The sequence below is a fragment of the Macrotis lagotis genome, chromosome 7 (genome assembly GCF_037893015.1).
Source record: "Macrotis lagotis isolate mMagLag1 chromosome 7, bilby.v1.9.chrom.fasta, whole genome shotgun sequence".
Lineage (NCBI taxonomy): Eukaryota > Metazoa > Chordata > Mammalia > Peramelemorphia > Peramelidae > Macrotis > Macrotis lagotis.
In genome coordinates, this window is record NC_133664.1 from 197,514,573 (window position 1) to 197,534,317 (window position 19,745).

The 19,745-nt window shown below is 42.7% G+C and overlaps 2 protein-coding genes across 11 annotated transcripts in view; one reads left to right on the forward strand and one right to left on the reverse strand.

Annotated features, from left to right (window-relative positions):
• The window catches only part of FOXJ2 (forkhead box J2), a 287,675-nt gene that overhangs the window by 43,655 nt on the left and 224,275 nt on the right, over positions 1 to 19,745 (reverse strand). Inside the window, exon 1 of one of the 4 annotated variants that reach the window (XM_074194382.1) lies at positions 1,766 to 2,161. The exons of the other annotated variants lie outside the window; for them this stretch is intronic. The gene's annotated coding sequence lies outside the window, so the exon portion shown is untranslated. Of the gene's footprint in view, positions 1 to 1,765; positions 2,162 to 19,745 lie in introns of those variants that run through there. 4 annotated transcript variants of the gene reach the window in all.
• The window catches only part of LOC141493272 (solute carrier family 2, facilitated glucose transporter member 3-like), a 59,092-nt gene continuing 57,457 nt past the window's right edge, over positions 18,111 to 19,745 (forward strand). For 3 of the 7 annotated variants that reach the window (XM_074194398.1, XM_074194399.1, XM_074194397.1), the window contains exon 1: positions 18,112 to 18,859. The gene's annotated coding sequence lies outside the window, so the exon portion shown is untranslated. Of the gene's footprint in view, positions 18,860 to 19,745 lie in introns of all 7 variants that reach the window. The other 4 variants (XM_074194395.1, XM_074194394.1, XM_074194400.1 and 1 more) reach the window with 3 other exon arrangements.

Genomic DNA, 19,745 nt, shown 5'->3' on the forward strand with positions numbered 1-19,745 from the left:
CGATTATGAGCTCCTTGAGGGTAGGAACTACCCTTTCTGTGAAATGCAGGCACTCAGTGTTTGGCACAGGGCGGGGGCTTAAATTGTTTTTTGATTGATCAAAGCCCGAAGACATAGACTAACCATAAAGCAGGGTTATTAAATTTCTCTCTGGCTAATAAAATCCGTTTCTCCTCTCTACTGCTTGCTCTCTAAAATGCCATATTGTGGCTCCTTTAAGTCATCTCTGTGGGACTCGCTCAAGTTTGGGGTCAGACTGGGCTGGAAGTGATGCAGGAGGCTAATGTAGGGCATCTTGGGGCTGCAAGCCTGGGGAGGCCTAGACTGGGCTGGAGGTGATGCAGGAGGATAACGTAGGACATCTGGGGGCTGCAAGCCTGGGGAGGCCTAGACTGGGCTGGAGGTGATGCAGGAGGGTAACGTAGGGCATCTGGGGGCTGCAAGCCTGGGGAGGCCTAGACTGGGCTGGAGATGATGCAGGAGGATAACGTAGGGCACCTGGGGGCTGCAAGCCTGGGGAGGGCTAGACTGGGCTGGAGGTGATGCAGGAGGCTAACGTAGGGCATCTGGGGGCTGCAAGCCTGGGGAGGGCTAGACTGGGCTGGAGGTGATGCAGGAGGATAACATAGGACATCTGGGGGCTGCAAGCCTGGGGAGGGCTAGACTGGGCTGGAGGTGATGCAGGAGGATAACGTAGGGCACCTGGGGGCTGCAAGCCTGGGGAGGGCTAGACTGGGCTGGAGGTGATGCAGGAGGCTAACGTAGGGCATCTGGGGGCTGCAAGCCTGGGGAGGCCTAGACTGGGCTGGAGGTGATGCAGGAGGATAACATAGGGCATCTGGGGGCTGCAAGCCTGGGGAGGGCTAGACTGGGCTGGAGGTGATGCAGGAGGGTAACGTAGGGCATCTGGGGGCTGCAAGCCTGGGGAGGCCTAGACTGGGCTGGAGGTGATGCAGGAGGCTAACGTAGGACATCTGGGGGCTGCAAGCCTGGGGAGGCCTAGACTGGGCTGGAGGTGATGCAGGAGGCTAACGTAGGGCATCTGGGGGCTGCAAGCCTGGGGAGGCCTAGACTGGGCTGGAGGTGATGCAGGAGGCTAACGTAGGGCATCTGGGGGCTGCAAGCCTGGGGAGGCCTAGACTGGGCTGGAGGTGATGCAGGAGGGTAACGTAGGGCATCTGGGGGCTGCAAGCCTGGGGGGGAGGCCTTCATTCGGTCCTGGCCAAAGCCCAAAACTGGAGAAGCAGAACCGGACAGGGCGCCGTTCGCCCCGCTGCGGGCCGGCAGCTCACAACAGGCCTGCGCCACCTTAAGAAGGTTCAGTCACTCCCCAGCAAGCAGCTCCTCCCTCCGCCCCCCGCTCCCCCCTGCGGCGGGGACTCAGGAACCCGTGCACGGGAGGAGAGTCCAGAGACGCGCAGAAAGGGGAGCCTGCCCCCCGAGCTTGGGGGGAAGGGGGCAGAAGAGGGCTCCCGGCTCGGAGGCCCGAGACGAGGCGAGAGGCCGTACCACTCAGGGCTGGCCTTTCCGGGAAGCTGGGGAGGACCTGAGGCGGAGGGGAGTGGGATGGAGGGCCCCACGTGGTGGGGAGAGAGCCGCGACCCCCGCCGGAGGTTCCAGGCCGAATGGCGAGGCTTTCCTTGGGCGTTCAACCTGTAATCTTCCTCAGACCCCTTCCAAAAGCGGGGTCAAGCATCCATTCCCCACCCCAAGGGCTCTGTGCGGCGTGCTGATTGGTTACAGCCTGAGGAGGTTGGGCACAAACCTGCTCTCCAATTGGTCCGGGTAACAGTCCGTCTTGATGTTAGCGGAGATAAGCAAGTGAGAGGCGGCTGCATGCGCAGGAAATGGTCGAGAAGTGGACCCCGCCCCCTTGGCCGATCGATTGGTTGAAGTTGCGGATGACGTAAGAAAAAGCGTAAACAAAGCTGACCCGAGGCGCGGCTCTCATTGGTTCCCCAGTTCTCGCCGGATAGGTTTAGGTTTGGGAGGAGGGACCAGGAAAAGCCAATTGTTGTAGAGAAGCTCGGAAGGGAAAGAACCCGGAAATCGGAAGGGGGCCGGAGAGAGGGCAGGAGAGAAGGCAGGAGGTGGAATTAGCGGGGCCCCCCAGGTACCCGCGTGCTCATTCATTGTCCTGCGTGGGGGTTATTAACTCGTTTAAAGTCCACGTACTTCCTGGTGACCCGGAACATAAGCAAAACCTTCTGCGTCTCATATGTTCGTGACACATCTGTTAAACATGACTTCATGGGGCGGGAGGGAGGGAGAGGCCCAAAGACGTGGGCCGAGAGAGGCTCAGGGACTGAGCCCTGGGTCACCCAGCATCATCCTGCTCTGGATGGGTTTTCCCTCACTTTAATGTTGGCTTTCTCGTGGTTTTTTTACCCCCTTTGTTCTGATTATTCTTTCACAACATGACCAGGACAGCTAGCTGATGCAATGGGTAGGAAGAACCATTGATTATTCACTTAGCTGTTGTGACTTTGGACAAGTCACTTAACTCTGATTACCTCGAATCCAGGGCCATCTCCAGTCGTCCTGGGTCTTCAAGAAGGAAGGATAAACAGCAGCAATTGTGGAAGTGGACGGAAGATGGGGAGCAGCTAGTATATGGCACTAGGGTAGCAGGATCTCTACAAAGTAATGTGGCCTAATTTAAAAAGAAAGGCAAACCTCTGGATATGTTTTCAAATCTAAATTGTGGCCAATGTTTATCTTAATTGTCTTCCCTTACATCCTCTCTCAACAATTTGTTTCATATTTTTTTCTAATGCATTTATATCAGGGCATTTCCGACTCTAATTCTTTTATTTTTAAATTGTAGTTACTGTACATGTAGTCATATATACATTGTATTACATCATCCTACTAAATTAGAAACTACGTGATGGCTGGACCTATTTCTTACCTAATTTGTATCCCCAGTGCCTTGCACTATATTTATAATAGATAATAAAGAAATGTCTTTTGAATTATATGAATTGCAATTTGGGGTAGCCCAATGCTGTAATATAAGTTATTTCTGGGAATATGAGAGTAAACATGGTAACAGATATATGCCCCTTTGTAGTCCTGCAGACAAAGAAATAACTGTCCTCCCTTTACCAGCAATCTCAGCGTCTCATAGTTCAACCTAACAATTTGTTAAGGCAAAGTCAAAATGATGGATGGAGTAAAGGCAGAGATTTGCCCAAGCTCTTCCAAATTCCCCTCCAAACAACTTTTAATATAATGCTTGCAGAACCAACAAAGGGAGGAGTAAAAGAGTTTTCCAGCCCAAAAGAATTTATAAGATCAAGGAAAGGTATGTCTCACCTGGGTGAGAGTAGAGCAAAGTCCAACACAGGCAGCAAGTCAACAACAGGGCAGGCCCCAGGAAAGTCAGCATACTGAATCAGCTTACAGACTTTCAATAGCTCTAAACTCACCCATGGTAAGAAGGCTGGACAACTAATCAGAAGGAAATTACAGGGATATTTTGCTAGCATGGAATACAGGACTTCATTGTATTACCCATGCAGGAGCCAAGTCACAGGTTCAGATCATATGAGAAGCAGCACTAGAATACAGGGGAGGGGCACACTGATGATAGTTCCAAAGCAAAAGAGAGTGCTCATGTCACTCACAGTCCAGGAGAACAGTGAACAAACTTCTCCTTATATCATACCAGCTTGGAATAACTGAAAATTTACAGGTTTCTGGAATTAGCTTTGAAATCAGTAGCATGTAAAATATAAAATACAGAACAGTGATCCACCTAAAGAGCAGAACCTCACTTCAACATAAAGTTAAAAGACAAGAAAATCAGCAAACCACAAATGAGTCTGGGAAAATGAGGAAACAGCAAAAAAAGAACTTGACTATAGAAAATTACTAGGATTGTAAGGAAGATTAAAAAGCTCAGAAGACAACTGCCAAAAAAAAAAGCTACAAAGCTTCAAAGAAAAAGGCAAATTGGTTTCAGGCTCCTAAAAAGAATTTCTATAAGAACTTAAAAAGGGTTTTTTAAATGAAATTATATAGGTAAAGAAAAAAATTAGAGGGGAAAATGAACATGATGTGAAAGAATCATAGAAAAGGTCAACTTGATAAAGCACAAAAATGAACAAAAAGATGTACTGAAATTGCAGTGAAGAAAATCTTTAGAAATTAGACTTGAATAAGTGGAAGCTAATGATTACATGAAATATCAAAAACAATAAAATGAAAAGAATGAAAAAATAGAAGAAAATATTAAATATCCCAGAAAAAACAACTGACCTGAAGAATAGATGGGGAGACCATTTAAGAAATATTGGAATACCTGAAAACCATCATTCAAAAAAAGAGCCTAGACATCATCTTCAAAGGAATTGCACAGAAAAACTGCCCTGATGTCCTAGAATCAGAGTATAAAATAGAAATTGAAAGAATCCACCATTCCCCCTTCTGAAAAAGATCCTGAAATGAAGACTTCCAGGAATATCACAGCCCACTTCCAGAGTTCTCAGGTCAAGGAGAAAATTCAAATATCATGAAACCCACAGTTAGAATAACACAGGATTTAGTAGATTCTGCATTAAAGATTAGAGGGCTTAGAATATGATGTTCTGAAGAACGAAGCCAGGATTACAACCAAAAATTGCCTACACAACAAAACTGAGTATATTCATTCAAGTGGGAAATGGATATTTATTTATTTTTAGGGTTTTTTTTTTTTGCAAGGCAAATGGGATTAAGTGGCTTGCCCAAGGCCACACAGCTAGGTAATTATTAAGTGTCTAAGACCAAATTCAAACCCAGGTACTCCTGACTCCAGGGCTGGTGCTTTATCCACTGAGCCACCTAGCCACCCCGGAAATGGATATTTAATGAAATAGAGGATTTTCAAACATTCCTGATGAAAAGACCAGCACTGAACAGAAAATTTGATTTTACAGTATAAGATTCAAGAAAAACAAAAAAATAATAAGGGATTCAATAAAGTTAAACTGTTTACATTTCTAGCTAAGATACTTGTAACTCCCAAGAATTTCATTAGTATTGGGGCAGTTAAAAGTATACAAAGACAGAGTATAGGTGTGAGTTGACTGTTGGAACGAAATCCAAAAAAGAAAAAGGGTAAGAAAGAGAGGAGGAGGAAGGGGAGAGGTAAAATGGGGCCAATATCTCACATAAAAGAGGCTCAAAAGAGTTTTTACAATAAAGTAGAAGATGGAGGGATGGTGGGCAGTATTTAAGCATTACTTTCATCAGAATTGGTTGAAAGAGGGAAAATACACACACACACACACACACACACACACACACACACACACACACACACACACACACACACACACACAAATTATTTACACTCAGTTGGGTATAGAAATTTATCTTACCCTACAAGGAGAAGAAAGCAGGGTTGAGGGAAGCTGATAGAAGAGAAGTTGGATGGGGGAGGGGGTGGTCAGAAGCAAAATACTTTTGAGGAACAGCCCAGTAAAAGGGGAGAAGGTGGGGGGAGGAGAGAGAGAGAGAGAGAGAGAGAGAGAGAGAGAGAGAGAGGATAAATGGAGAAAATAGAATGGACAGCAACTGAATATCAATGGGATAACCTCACCCATAAAACAGAATCCAACACTATGTTGTTTTCCAGAAACATACCTGAAGAAGAGAGAAAGACAGAGTAGGGGACTGGACTGGAGAAGTTAAAAAAAAAAGCAGGGGTAGAAATCATAATCTCAGATAAAGAAAAAGCAAAAAAGAGATAAGCAAGTTAACTCTGTCTCACTGAAAGCAGACAATGAAGTAATATCAGTACTAAACATATGTACCAAATGGTAGAGCATTCAGGTTCTTAAAGGAAAAGTTAAATGAATTACAGGAAGAAATAGCAAAACTATGCCAATGGGAGACCTCAACTTTCTTTTCTCAGAACTAGATAACTCTAATCTCAAAATAAGAAAGATGTTGAAGAAATGAATAGAAATTTAGAGGACGTTATAGAACTCTGGAGAAAATTGAATAGGAATAGAAAGAAATAGATATTTTTCTCAGTGGTTTTGGCACCTAAACAAAAATTTACCATTATGGCATTTATGGCATTAAAAACATAACCAAATACAGAAAAGCAGAAATAGTAAATGCATGCTTTTCAGATCATAGTGTAATAAAAATATTCAGTTAAGGGCTGTGGAAAAATAGATTAAAATTTAATTGGTCAGGTGGCTAGGAGAAGAAACAGCATATATACTCAATGGGATATAGACATCTGGAGTAAGAAGGAGAGAAGGGGGACAGGAAGGGGGGGCAAGTGAGTGATGGAAGAGAGGATGGACCATGGGAGGAGAGTGGTCAGATATAACACGTTTTCTTTTTTTACTTCTTGCAAGGGGCTGGGATTGTATGGCTTGTCTGGGACCATAGGGCTGGGGTGGATGCTGGGCCTAAGGGGTGGTATGTGGACTCAGGGCCTCTTGGCCCCAGGGCCAGGAATCTGTCTGCTTCACCACTCAGCTACCTTACAGCAGAGACAGAGTGAAAGGAGAGAGAAAATGTTGTACATGGCAGCTAGGTGGTGCAGTGGATAGAGTACTGACCCTGGAGTCAGGAGAACATGAGTTCAAATTCGGTTTCAGACACAGTACCTAGCTGTGTGATCTCAAGCAAATCACTTAACCCTATTGCCTTGCAAAAAAAAAAAAATCACTTTCTCCAGTGGCCAATAATGAATCAGGATGATTGAAGATGGCCCTGGATGTGAGGCAATCAGGGCTAATTAACTAATTTGCTCAAGGTCACACAGCTAATAAATGTCAAATGCCAGATTTGAAGCTTGGTTCTCTTGACTCTAAGACTGGTGAACTATCCACAGTACCACCTAACTGACCTTGAAATAATTGACAACTTTAGCAATTTTGATCAATTAATAACTTTAGCAAAGTTGCATGATATAAAATAAATCCACATAAATCTTCAGAATTTATATATATTGTATATATATATATTAGCAACAAAGTCTATCAGCAAGAGATAGAGAAATTCCATTTGAAATAATTATAGACATATAAAAATACTTGAGGGGCAGCTAGATGGCAAAGTGGATAGAGCACTGACCCTGGAGTCAGGAGTACCTGAGTTCAAATCCGAACTCAGACACTTAATAATTATCTAGCTGTGTGGCCTTGGGCAAACCACTTAACCCCATTTGTCTTGCAAAAAAAAAACCCTAAAAAAATTTCATATATATATATATAGACTTGACACCCTACCTGCCAAGACAAACCCAGGATTTATATGAACATAATTATAAAATACATTTCACATTAATAAAGTCAGATCTGAACAATTGAGGAAATATTAGGACAAGCCAATAAAATAAAAATGACAGTTCTACTTAAATTACTTTATTTAAACCATACCAGTCAAACTATCAAAAAGTGATTTTATAGTCCTAATAATAATAATAATATTCATCTCAAAGAATAGAAGGTAAAAAATATCAAGGGAATTAATGGAAAAAAATGTGAAGGAAAGTGTCCTACCTGTACAAGAGCTCAAATTATATTACAAAGTGGTCATCATTAAAACAATCAGATATTGGCTAAGAGACAGAATGGTAGATCAATGGACTAGATTAGGTATACCCAAACAGGTAATGACCATAGTAATTTAATGTTTGATAAACACAAGGATTCAAGATTTTAGGAAAAGTATTCACCATTTGACAAAAACTGCTAAGAAAAGTAAAAAAATCTTTTTCAGAAACTAAGTACAAATATCTCACACCATATATCAAGATATGGTCAAAATGGGTACATGATTTAGATATCAAGAATGATACCATAAGTAAATTAGGGGAACATGAAATGGTTTATCTGTCAGATCTATAGACAAGAGAAGAATTTGTAACCAAATGAAAAAAAGGGCATTATGGGGAGTAAAATGGATAATTTTGGTTACATTAAAATAAAAAGGGTTTTGCACAAAACAAAACCGCTGTCACCATGATTAGGAAATTTTTACAGGTTTCTTTGATAAAGGCCTCATTTCTCAAATTTAGAACTCAAATAGAGAACTGATTCAAATTTATAAGACTACAACTCAGTCCCCTATTGATAAATGATCAAAGGATATAAACAGGCAGTTTTCAGATGAAGAAATCAAAGTTAACCATAGTCATAAGAAAGAATGCTCTGCTTAACCCCATTGCCTTGCAAAAGCCAAAACGAACAATTTCTCTAAATCACTGTTGATAAGAGAAATGCAAATTAAAACCAACTCTGAAGTATCATCTTGTTTCTACCAGACTGTAAAACTGTAAAATGACAAATGGTAATTTAAAAAAAAAAAGTAAAAGGACCTCTATGTACAACAATATTTATAGCAATCTCTTTATGGTGGCAATGAATTGGAAATCAAGAGAATGACAATCAATTGGAAAATGGCTGAACAAGTTGTAATATATGATTATGATGGAATATTATTGTGCTTTAAAAACTGATGAGCAGAATGATTTCAGAAAAGCTTAGTGAACTGACACAAAGAGAAATAAGCAGAATCAGGAGAACACTGTACACAGTAACAACAGTATGGTATGAACAACTGTGAATAACAGCTTTTCTCAGAAATACAAAGATCTAAGATGATTCTGAAAGACTTATGATGAAAAATGATATCCACCTCCAAAGAAAGAAAGGATGGTGTGTGAATATTAGTATATTATTAGCGTACTATTTTTTGTTTTGGGTATTTGCAAGGCAATTGAATGAAGTGACTTGCCCAAGTTCACACAGCTAGGCAATGATTAAGTTTCTGGGGTCACATTTGAACTCAGGTCCTCCTGACTCCAGGGTCTGTGCTCTAATCACTGCATCACCAAGCTGCCCCATACTATTTTTACTTTATTTTTTTATATGATTTTTTGGGTGACTTCTCTCACAATATGACTAATACAGAAATGTTTTGCATAAGTACAAATGTATAACCCATTTCAAATTGCCTGCCTTCTCAATGAGAAGGTAGGGAGGAGAAAGAGTAAGGGAGATAATTTGAAATTCAAAATTTTTTTTATTGGAGAAAATAAAATATTTTTTAAAAACCAAGCATTTATTAAGTACCTGTTTCTTACACAACCAACTAGATCTGTGGGTAAGGGAGTGGGAGAGATACATTTGAATAATATATTTTACAAACTTAGTTTAATAAACAAATTTAAAAAGCATTTCAACTTCTCTATGATTTAGTAAATGATTTTCAGGTCACACTAAGGCCAAAATAAATGCATCAGCCTGCAGTTAACCTGAATTCTTAGAATCTAATTAAAGTGATCCCCAATACAGTACTTATATTACAGTCTAGGCCTATCACCCTTCTACAAATGTTGGGAGGGATTTTCTTTCATCTATCTCTAGAAGAAGGTAGGCAGCATGAATAGAAATGCTGAGCATTTTGTACACTGAATAAGAAAAATGACAAGTAATTTGCAGGAATTGGGATGAAACATAAACTTTCATGTGACTGTTAGATCATATCCAGGGGTAGGAAACCTTTTTTTTCTGCCAAGGACCATTTGAATATTTAAAACATAATTTGAGGGCCATACAAAATTATTAACTTAAAAATTAGCCTGCAATATTTGATTAAATATTCAATTAATTCACCCTTAAAAAGTTCCTACATTTATTGAATTTCAAGTTCTACATGGATGCCATGGCAGCTCCTGACCAGATGGGCTGGACTTTCCCCTGATATATGTCATCAATTATAGAATATGTTCCTTCTTAAAAGTTTATGAAGACTATAAATACACCTTTTGGATTAAGTCACATATGACCAGATATGATTAATTCTTTCATATTTTTTCTAATTCTAGTTAATGTGAGATCTCAGAAAATTTGAAAATAATTAGTATTGGTAGCATTCCACTTCTGTCTGGCCCAAGATTAAATTCGTCTACAGATACCTTTTGCTTAGTCAAAAGGATCTTTTATTATGATGTTCTGAGATGGATGACCAAGAAGATTGGTCTATGGATCAAAAGAAGCCATTAATGACTGATGACACGGAAACTCCTGTTTTGACCTTTCAGTCATCATTATGGCTATAGCCAGTAGAGTACAGAAGAAAGCAAGGTAATTTACATATTGCCACATATAGGCTAAAACTGTTGGACTGTAGCTCATACTTAAATAACTTTTTAGCTAGTGTTTCAATTGCTCTTCACATTAATCCTCAGTTAGGTTCTAATCCCTTTTTTAAGATAAGAAAACTGAGGTATCTGAATCAGGATTTGAATCTAAATTTTCTGACAATAAATCTAGCACTATTTCCATTATACTATTCTGCCTCATTGGATCATAAGGCATAAGGAGAAGGAGAAAATAATTGGGTATTTTGAGGGTACCATATTTAATTAATGAAACAAGAATAGATTTTTGCTAATGCTAATATTAGAACATGCAAACAAATAAGGAAATTACATTAACATGAATTTTTGCCAATTTTAAAATATTTTTATTTAAAGGTTTGAGTTCCAAATTCTATCTCTTCTTCCTTCCCTCTCCTTCCCCTCCCTGAGAAAGTAAAAAATTAGATATAGGTTATACATGTATAATTCTGTAAAACTTTTCCATATTAGTCATTTTGTACCAGAAGACTTGAAAAGAAGAAAAAAATTAAAGTGAAAATAGCATGCTTCAATCAGTATTCAGTCAATATCAATTCTTTCTCTGGAGGCGGACAGTATGCTTCATGATTAGTCCTTTGGGATTGAACATGGACTATATTTGAGTCATTTATTCCTTTGCATTTGCTAACAAGGTGCCCCTTTTCTCCCTTATCCTTAACAAAACTAAATAGTCTGACAGCTCAGTGGAAGTAGTTAGATTGCACTTAGAAAGAAGCCAGGCCATAAAGTATAAAAATTTTTTTTCAATCACTGATTCTAGGATTCCCTTATTTTAGAGGAGGTAAAGGAAACACAATAAAATATTCACATTAATTGTTTTAAAACCCTTTACAATGTGACACAAGCCTATTTTTCTGGGTTGATTACATACTATTCCCCTTAGGGACTACACCCCAGTTGAATTGGTCTACATTCTATCTCCTCTTTGGAGTCTTTGTACAAGTTATACCTAAACTCCTGGAAAGATCTACCTTCTGTCTAGTGGAATCCCTTTCTCTGTTTTCAAGACTTAAGTGCCACTGGGTCCTGTTTGAGAATTTTCCTGATTCTCCCACTTGTTAGTTCTTTTTTTTTTCTTTTAGGTTTTTGCAAGGCAAAAGGGGTTAAGTGGCTTGCCCAAGGCCACACACAGGCAATTGTTAAGTGTCTGAGACCAGATTTTAACCCAGGTACTCTTGACTCCAGGGCCAGTGCTTTATCCACTATGCCACCTAGCCACTCCAAACAAACTCATCTTTCCTCCTAAACTGTTTTTGGGGGTTTTGTTTGTTTTCTGGTTTTTTTTTTTAGGTTTTTGCAAGGCAAAAGGGGTTAAGTGGCTTGCCCAAGGCCACACAGCTAGGTAATTATTAAGTGTCTGAGACCGGATTTGAACCGAGGTACTCCTGGCTCCAGGGCCGGTGCTTTATCCACTATGCAACCTAGCCACCCTGCACTTGTTAGTTCTACCAATAAAATTGCTGTGAATTTAATTTGCAGATATTTTAATCATGAATTCTCTAGTAGTATCCTCCTCAAAGCAAGGGCTCTCAATTTTCTCTTTGTATGATTTATATCCTCTTTGTCTAACACTATGACTGACATAGTAGAAGTTTAATGTTTGTTAATGATAGTTCTGGTTAGTTAGAAATATAATCTAGTGTTGTGTCATATGTATTCCAGGCTAAGAGCTATGAAGGGTTAATACAGAAATAGTTATGTGCTTTAACAAGCATGATGTGCTTCAGAGCTTAGACAAGGGAGTAGCTTCATGTCTGAGCTAAGGAGGTACATTCCCAGGCTCAGATAGATAGGGCATTCTGAGATAATTACCTTCTGCACTTTATTTATCAAATCACTGTTTGGTTCTCAAAACAATATTCACTCTGTTTATCAAAACATTGGTTCTCAAAACAATCACCTAAGACATGCACAAGGTATGCATGTGAAAAAAATGCTTGCTAAAACGCTTATGTAATTGGTTACGTAAATGTAGAGTATAAAAGTATGTATCCTGTGATCAATAAATGAACCAGCTTATGCATCATATTGATGTCGGCCTGAGTTCCCTCCTCCGGACTCGACATATGGTGACCCCGACGTGAGGGAAGTGAGCCGAATGGGGAGAAGACATCCCAGTTTGAGTTGGTAGGGAAGTGCTAGACACCCCCTTGTTCAGCGCTAGAAGAAAAGCAGATTTAAGTGGCCACGACTGACCTGTGAGTCAGGGAATTTGGGATGGGAATGGCTGTATCAGCCACAGAGCTCACTGCTCTCAATACCTTAGAAGACTTATCGAAAAAATATGACCTGCCTGTTAAGAGATCAGAAATTTCCTGGGTGCTACACTGGGGAAGAGATAAGGGCATAATTACTAAGACTGAACAACTCTTCTCCTTGGAAAAATGGGATAAGCTGGGAAAAAGCTTATGGGAAGCAGTCCAAACTAAGAACAAGGAAGCCCAGAGATTGGCAGAACCGTATGGCACACTGTGCAAAATTGTCTATGATGACTTTGAAAGTTTGTGGGCTTGCCTCGCTGTGACTGATGTTGAAAGAACCACTATTGGAGGAAGTTCGGATGTGCCTCCTCTAGCAGAAAAAGTGGTAATTAATTCCCTCTGCCACCTGGCTGGGAAGAGGGCAGGCGGGTGGGCCGCCCCAGAGCCTTCCCGCTGCCGCCTTTGTCTCTCGCAGGCTTTTCAGATCAGGGGCCCCGGGCCTCCTGCACTCTGTGGCTTGGGTGGGGGCTGACTGAGGGGAGGAAAGCCGATCCTGTTCCCCCCTCCGCTCCGTTAGTCCGGCCACTGCCGGGCTTCTGCTCTCTCCTCGTGCTGCATCCTGCTCATCTCAGCCAAGGCTTTGGCGAAAACCTTCAACCTGCCCCTGACACAGATGAGAATGATTGTTGCCTCCTGCCCTGACTGCAGTACAACGACTCTCCTGCTTAATGAGGACTTGACTCGGCAGCCGCCGTGAATCATCCCTGGGCTGGCATAGGAGGGAGGAGGATTTAACCCCCTCCCACCCCGCTTCCTGTCCGCGTCTCATTCGCCTCTGTCTGCCTGGCAGGACTGCCGCTGACAGGGCTCGTCAGGATGCTAAGAAATATTTAGCCTTGTTTTTAAAAGAAAAGGGGGAGGTTGGGGGATCACCGCAATAACATAGTTAGCAAAGTGATTTATGTTTTGAACTGGCTTAACCCTTAGCACTCTATCTCAGATAACAAGCCTCTTTTACTTTCACTTTTCAAAGAACCTGGCACACTTTGCCGATGTTGACATTTCTGTCTCTGTTTTTGATCCTAAGACTGCCCAATGGGACAATTCCTATCGGTTACTAACCTGGGGACAAGGGTATGCATGTGTTGTTTCAGGTTCATCAAAACCACAGTGGGTTCCTGCAAAGTGGGTGAAACCTCACCTGAAAGATGATACTTCTTCTGCTGGCGCTTGCATCCTGCCTCGCTACGGCTCTTGTGACTCATCTGATTCCTAAGTATCAACAGCATCAAATGTGTATCTCCCTGAAATCAGCTGGTGATCCCTTCAAGACATGCTTCATAGGGATCCCCTGAACCCAGAGGACATCAAACAGAGACTGAAAGGGTACTATGGACAGTTAAAGGAAATATGTAGGAGTTTTCAGCAGTATAGTTCTTGTGCATGTATGTGTGATAAGCAGCAAAATTATACCTGGCCATCCCTGAAAAATAGTTGTAGATTAAGAGCTATATTGAAGGCTTTAAATAAACCAACTACACAGGAACCACAGGAAATAAATCTCTTGTGGAGTGTTACCCCTGGAATAAAAGAGAATATCACTCATCTCCCACATTGTAGTCTTGTGAACTCCCCACAACTTTATAATGCTACAGGAGTTTTTATATTTGAAGGTTTAGAATATTTTAAAGAAAACGCGCCTTGGGATTCCCCTAAGTGGGAACAATTCACTAATGTATCAGGGCATTTTCATTATTGTAATTTATCAAAAACAGAATGGGGGCTCCTTGAAGCACAAATTGAGGGAGCGAAGTCATTACCCCCTGGAGTATTCTTGATATGTGAAGACAAGGCATACAGTTCTATCCCATGGCGTCCTATAGGAGGACCTTGTTACCTAGGCCAATTAGCACTAGTGTCCACACCATACCTTAATTTCTCCAGAAGCCCTAAGAAAACAAGGAGCATTCCCCTGGCTTCCAACTGTAATAAAAATGTTAAATTTCTATCAGTATCAGAAACAGTAGCTGCATCCTTTTTCACACCAGGGGTAATGGCATCTATTAATTATAATACCCTGAAAAAACTTGCATGTTGGGCAAAAGCTCAGACTGACATTATGTCCATGACTTTAATGGATATAATTACAGAAGTACAGAGCATTCGCAAGGCTACACTACAAAATAGAGCTGCAATAGATTTCTTGCTTTTATTACATAATCATGGTTGTGAGGAATTTGAAGGCATGTGTTGCTTTAATATTTCAGATAATAGTGATTCAGTCTATGCTAAAATCAAAAAGTTACAAGAAAATCTTGATAAAATAACTGTACATGAAGATTTCTTTAAGGATTGGTTAAAATCTTTAGGATTACCTGCTTGGCTTTTGGCAATTGTAAAACCTATAATTGTAATTTGCTTTATACTTGTTATATTCTTGTTGTTTGGACCATGCATCCTTTTGTGTTGTCAGAGATCTCTAGAAAACATGCTCTCCCAGGCCTTTAAACAAAAAGGGGGAGATGTTGTGTCATATGTATTCCAGGCTAAGAGCTATGAAGGGTTAATACAGAAATAGTTATGTGCTTTAACAAGCAAGATGTGCTTCAGAGCTTAGACAAGGGAGTAGCTTCATGTCTGAGCTAAGGAGGTACATTCCCAGGCTCAGATAGATAGCGCATTCTGAGATAATTACCTTCTGCACTTTGTTTATCAAATCACTGTTTGGTTCTCAAAACAATATTCACTCTGTTTATCAAAACACTGTTTCGTTCTCAAAACAATCACCTAAGACATACACAAGGTATGCATGTGAAAAAATGCTTGCTAAAACGCTTATGTAATTGGTTACATAAATGTAGAGTATAAAAGTAGGTATCCTGTGATCAATAAACGAACCAGCTTATGCATCATATTGATGTCGGCCTGAGTTCCCTCCTCCAAACTCGACAATCTAGATTATGGGAACCTCATGTTCTAGAGTTAAGCTAACTTTCTCTTAGTAAAACAAGAACAACTATAGGTTGTTCTCTCTAGAAGCCTCAACAGATACCTACAATACCCTGGAAAACACCAGGTTGCATGTGGCATTTATGGAAAGAGACAATAATAGCAGGGGAAGAGTTATGATAAAATGTAAGACCTTGGAGCAAAAATTTGGGCTGGAGTCCTGGAGCACCTTATTTTTGCATAATCAGTGTATCCATATATTTCCAGGAATTCCCCCCTCACCTATACCCTTCCAATGGTTTCTGAGTGGAAAAACAGCATTATGGTGATGGCTAGAGAGGAAGAAATTGTTGTAATGGATATATTGATAAGTATGAAAACTGTTGAGAAAATTCAATAAATATCAATGCATGCTTTGTTTTGTATATATTATCCCTTTATGATGCAATGTAAGATAGATCTCTGAACTTGAAATCAAAAGACCTGTGTTTGAACTTGAGTCCTTTGACTTAGCATTTTTCTTCGCAATTACTAATCTGTAAAATGGGTATGCTCCTGTTATCATCCTCCTATCCCTAGGATAGGATGCATTCCCTCATCCCTAGGCACCTTAACCCAGCCTCTCCTACATTCCACCCCTTCCAGAGAACCTCTGGAACTCTAATTTTATCTTCTAGGAATTTCCTTTCATTTTAGAACTTAACTGATACTGTTTCCATCTTCTGGTACATATGGAGCTCTGGCTGCATCCAGAAGACATTCCCTTACCAATATTGTTCCCACATTTTCCAACATCTTTTCCAACACTCACTGGTCCTAGATGGGAATTGGCACATTCTATGCTCCTTATTGCAATTTCTTCCTTTGCCACTATTTTTCAACTTCTCCTTTGAGATTCACCTACTCAAATATTATCAGCCAGTACAATCGTGTTACACAATTTACATATTGGTCACATTGTGAAAGAAGAATCAGAACAAAAAGGGAAAAACCATGAGAAGAGAAAAGCAAAAAACAAACTTATAAAGGTGAAGATAGTATATTTTGATCAGCATTCAGATTCCATAATTCTTTCTCTGAAAGTGGATGCTATTTTCCATTGAAGGACTTTTAGAATCATCTTTAATTCCTGTATTGTTAAGTCCATCTTAATTGAGCTATATCAATTCCAGTAGACTGTTTAGTTATAGTGGTGTTAACAGTCATCTTTGTTTCGCTCCTGATCTTACTGGGAAGGTTTCTAACTTATCCCCATGACAATTAATGCTTGCTAATGATTTTAGAAAAAATATTATGATCTTGAACCATCATTTAGCATTTACTTATGGTAAATTATGCTACTTCTGAATTTTGAACCAACCCCACATTTCTAGTATAAATCCCACCTGAACATAGTGTATGATATGTTGCTGTAAAATGCTTGCTTGTATTTTATTTAAAATTTTTTTTGCGTGTATTTATCCTGTATTTTGTGAATTGCTGTTTACATGTGGTATCCCTCATTTGCTTCTGAACTCCTTGAGATCAAGGACTATTTTTTGCTTTATATCCTCAAAGCTTAGCTCAATACCTTGCATAAAATAATCAGAGCTTAATAAAAAGTTTGATGACTTATTCAACATATCCAAAATGTAAGTCGTTATCATTTCCCAGATTCATCATTCTACTGAATTCCCCTCTTTCTGTTGATAGTACCACCAATCTTTTTATTTATTTATTTATTTTTGGCAAGGCAATGGGGTTAAGTGGCTTGCCCAAGGCCACACACCTAGGTAATTATTAAGTGTCTGAGTCCAGATTTGAACTCAGGTACTCCTGACTCCAGGGCCGGTGCTCTATCCACTGCGCCACCCAATCTCTCTAATCTCCCAGGTTTACAACCTCCATTTTCAACTCCCAAGTTGCACTCACCCTGCATATCAACTGTCAAGTTTTTTTGGTTTGGTTTGCTTTTTTGCATTTTTTTTTTGTCCATCTATTTTCTCTTCATTCACATAACTGCCTTAATTCAGGGGCCCCTAACTAAAATCATCTTCCCTGGACTACAGCAATAATTTTCTCTGTGCCTTTGAACAGGCTCCCTCTTCACCTAGAGTTCTTTTTTTAATTTTTTAGGGTTTTGCAAGGCAAACGGGTTAAGTGGCCTGCCCAAGGCCACACAGCTAGGTAATTGTTAAGTGTCTGAAACCGGATTTGAACCCAGATACTCCTGACTCCAGGGCAGGTGCTTTATTCACTACTGCCATCTAGCCGCCCCCACTCACCTAGACTTCTTAGAGTGATTGGTTCCCTTCAAAACACACCTCAGGCATTACCTTCTACAACATGAATCCTTTCCTGATTCCTTGATCCTAATATCCCTCTCCTTTCTGGACTCAGAGATACCATTACTAAGTCTATACCCCAAAGAGATCAAAAAAGAGAAGGGAAAATAAAAATCTTTATAGAAGTTTTCTGTATTGACAAACAATTGGAAACTAAGGGGGTGCTTGTCAGTTGGAGAATGCTAAACAGTTGCAGAATGTGAATATAATTTAGCTGTGGGAAATAAACTGAAAGGGAGTTTCAGAAAAACCTAGGAAGACTGCATTTAGTTGATGTAGTATGAAGTGAATGAAATTATGGTATAACAACGTTTAAAAACAAAGTATTTTGGAAGACATGTTTTTTTATTGGCTCAAGCATAATTCCTGATGCCCACAGGTTAAGTATACTCCTCACCTCGTAAGAGAGATGTCTGTGCTACAGGTTACAATACTTTTTTGTTGGACATGGCCAATGTAGGAATTTTTTGCTTGATTCTTACAAGGTTTTGTTCTTTTTAAATTACTTTTAAATTCTATGTAAATGCAAATTGTTTCTATTAGACAATAAGGTTCTTCTCAGGTCTCCAGTACAGTGAAAAAAGCCTATCGTACCCAGGTTCAAAACCCTCCTCGGATGAGTAGCATCTCAAATGGAAGCTTGGGAAGACCCTTGAGCTGTCTGCGTGTGTCTGTCTCCCAACCTCCACCCAGACGTTTCTTCATCTCGGGTCTAGGAGCCCAGCCCGAGACTCGTAACTAAGCCCCCAGTTCCAGCCCCACATCCAAGGCCGGCTGTTCAGTGTGCTCCGCTGAGTGCTGTGGCTAGATGATCCCAGGCTGTGTCTGAGCAGTAAAACCGAGGCCCCAAGCCCCAAGTCAGCGGCGGGGTGGCAGCCGCCTGGGTGAGCCCGGCTCACGGACAGAAGCCGGGGAGGGGAGCGCTGGGAAGGGGAGCAGGCGTGGGCGCTCGAAGGCTCGAGGGGAACAGCCGTTGGCCTCCCGGCGGCGGGCGCTGCGGCTCGGCTCCGATCCCTCCCCAGAGCTGGTCCCGGCGCCCCCGGGGCCAGGGAGCAGCAGCGCGGAGAGAGCCGGGCCCGGAGAGGCGGCCCGGAGGGGGCATGGCAGCAGTGCCGCACGCGGCCGGCCAGAGTGGCGGGCCCCAGGAAGGCTGACCCGCCCGGGGTCGGCCGGGGCTGAGGCGGCAGCGGAGGGCGGAGCGGAGGCCGAGAGCGGAGGCCCTGGCCGAGGTGACCGGGCGGCGGGGGCGGGGCCGGGAGGGGATGCTGCGGGGAGGGATGCTGCGGGGAGGGATGCTGTGGGGAGGGAGGCTGCGGGGAGGGGATGCTGCGGGGAGGGGATGCTGCTGGGGAGGGATGATGTGGGGAGGGATGCTGCGGGGAGGGATGCTGCGGGGGGAGATGCTTGGGGGGGGATGCTGAGGGGAGGGATGCTGCGGGGGGAGGCTGCGGGCAGGGATGCTGTGGAGAGGGATGCTGCGGGGGGGGGAGGCTGCGGGGAGGGGATGCTGTGCGGGGGGGAGGCTGCGGGGAGGGGATGCTGCGGGGAGGGGATGCTGTGGGGGGGGGGGAGGCTGCGGGGAGGGGTGCTGAGCGGGGGGATGCTGCGGGGGGGGGATGCTGTGGAGAGGGATGCTGCACTGAAGGATGCTGCGGGGAGGAAGACAGCGGGGAGGGATGCTGCGGGAGCGCCGCGCTGCCGCGGCGAAGCTGCCTGTGGGGATGGGGATGGGGATGGGGATGGAGCCGAGGCCTCCGGCCTGAGGCGGTTGTGTCCCAGGCGGTTCTGCCCCCGGGGCAGATTCAAACGGAGCCCAAATAACGGATAATTGGAACTCGGTCCAGCAGTTGGAGGCACAGAGCCTCGGGCTGGAAGACCCAGGAGGCCCCCGCCCTGAACGCGGTCTGATTTCCGCAGGTTGGGCCACTGCCTGGTGCCCGGCTCCGGCTCGGGCTCCGTGAAGGACTGCAAGGACCCCATCCCCACCTGCCTCCCCCACCCCAGCCCAGCTCGGGCCAGGCCAGGCCAGGCCATCCCACCTTCCCTGCCTGGGGGGACCAAGTTGAAAGTGGCCCCGCTCCAGTAGACCCTGTTCAGGGAGCCCGACCCCAGCTC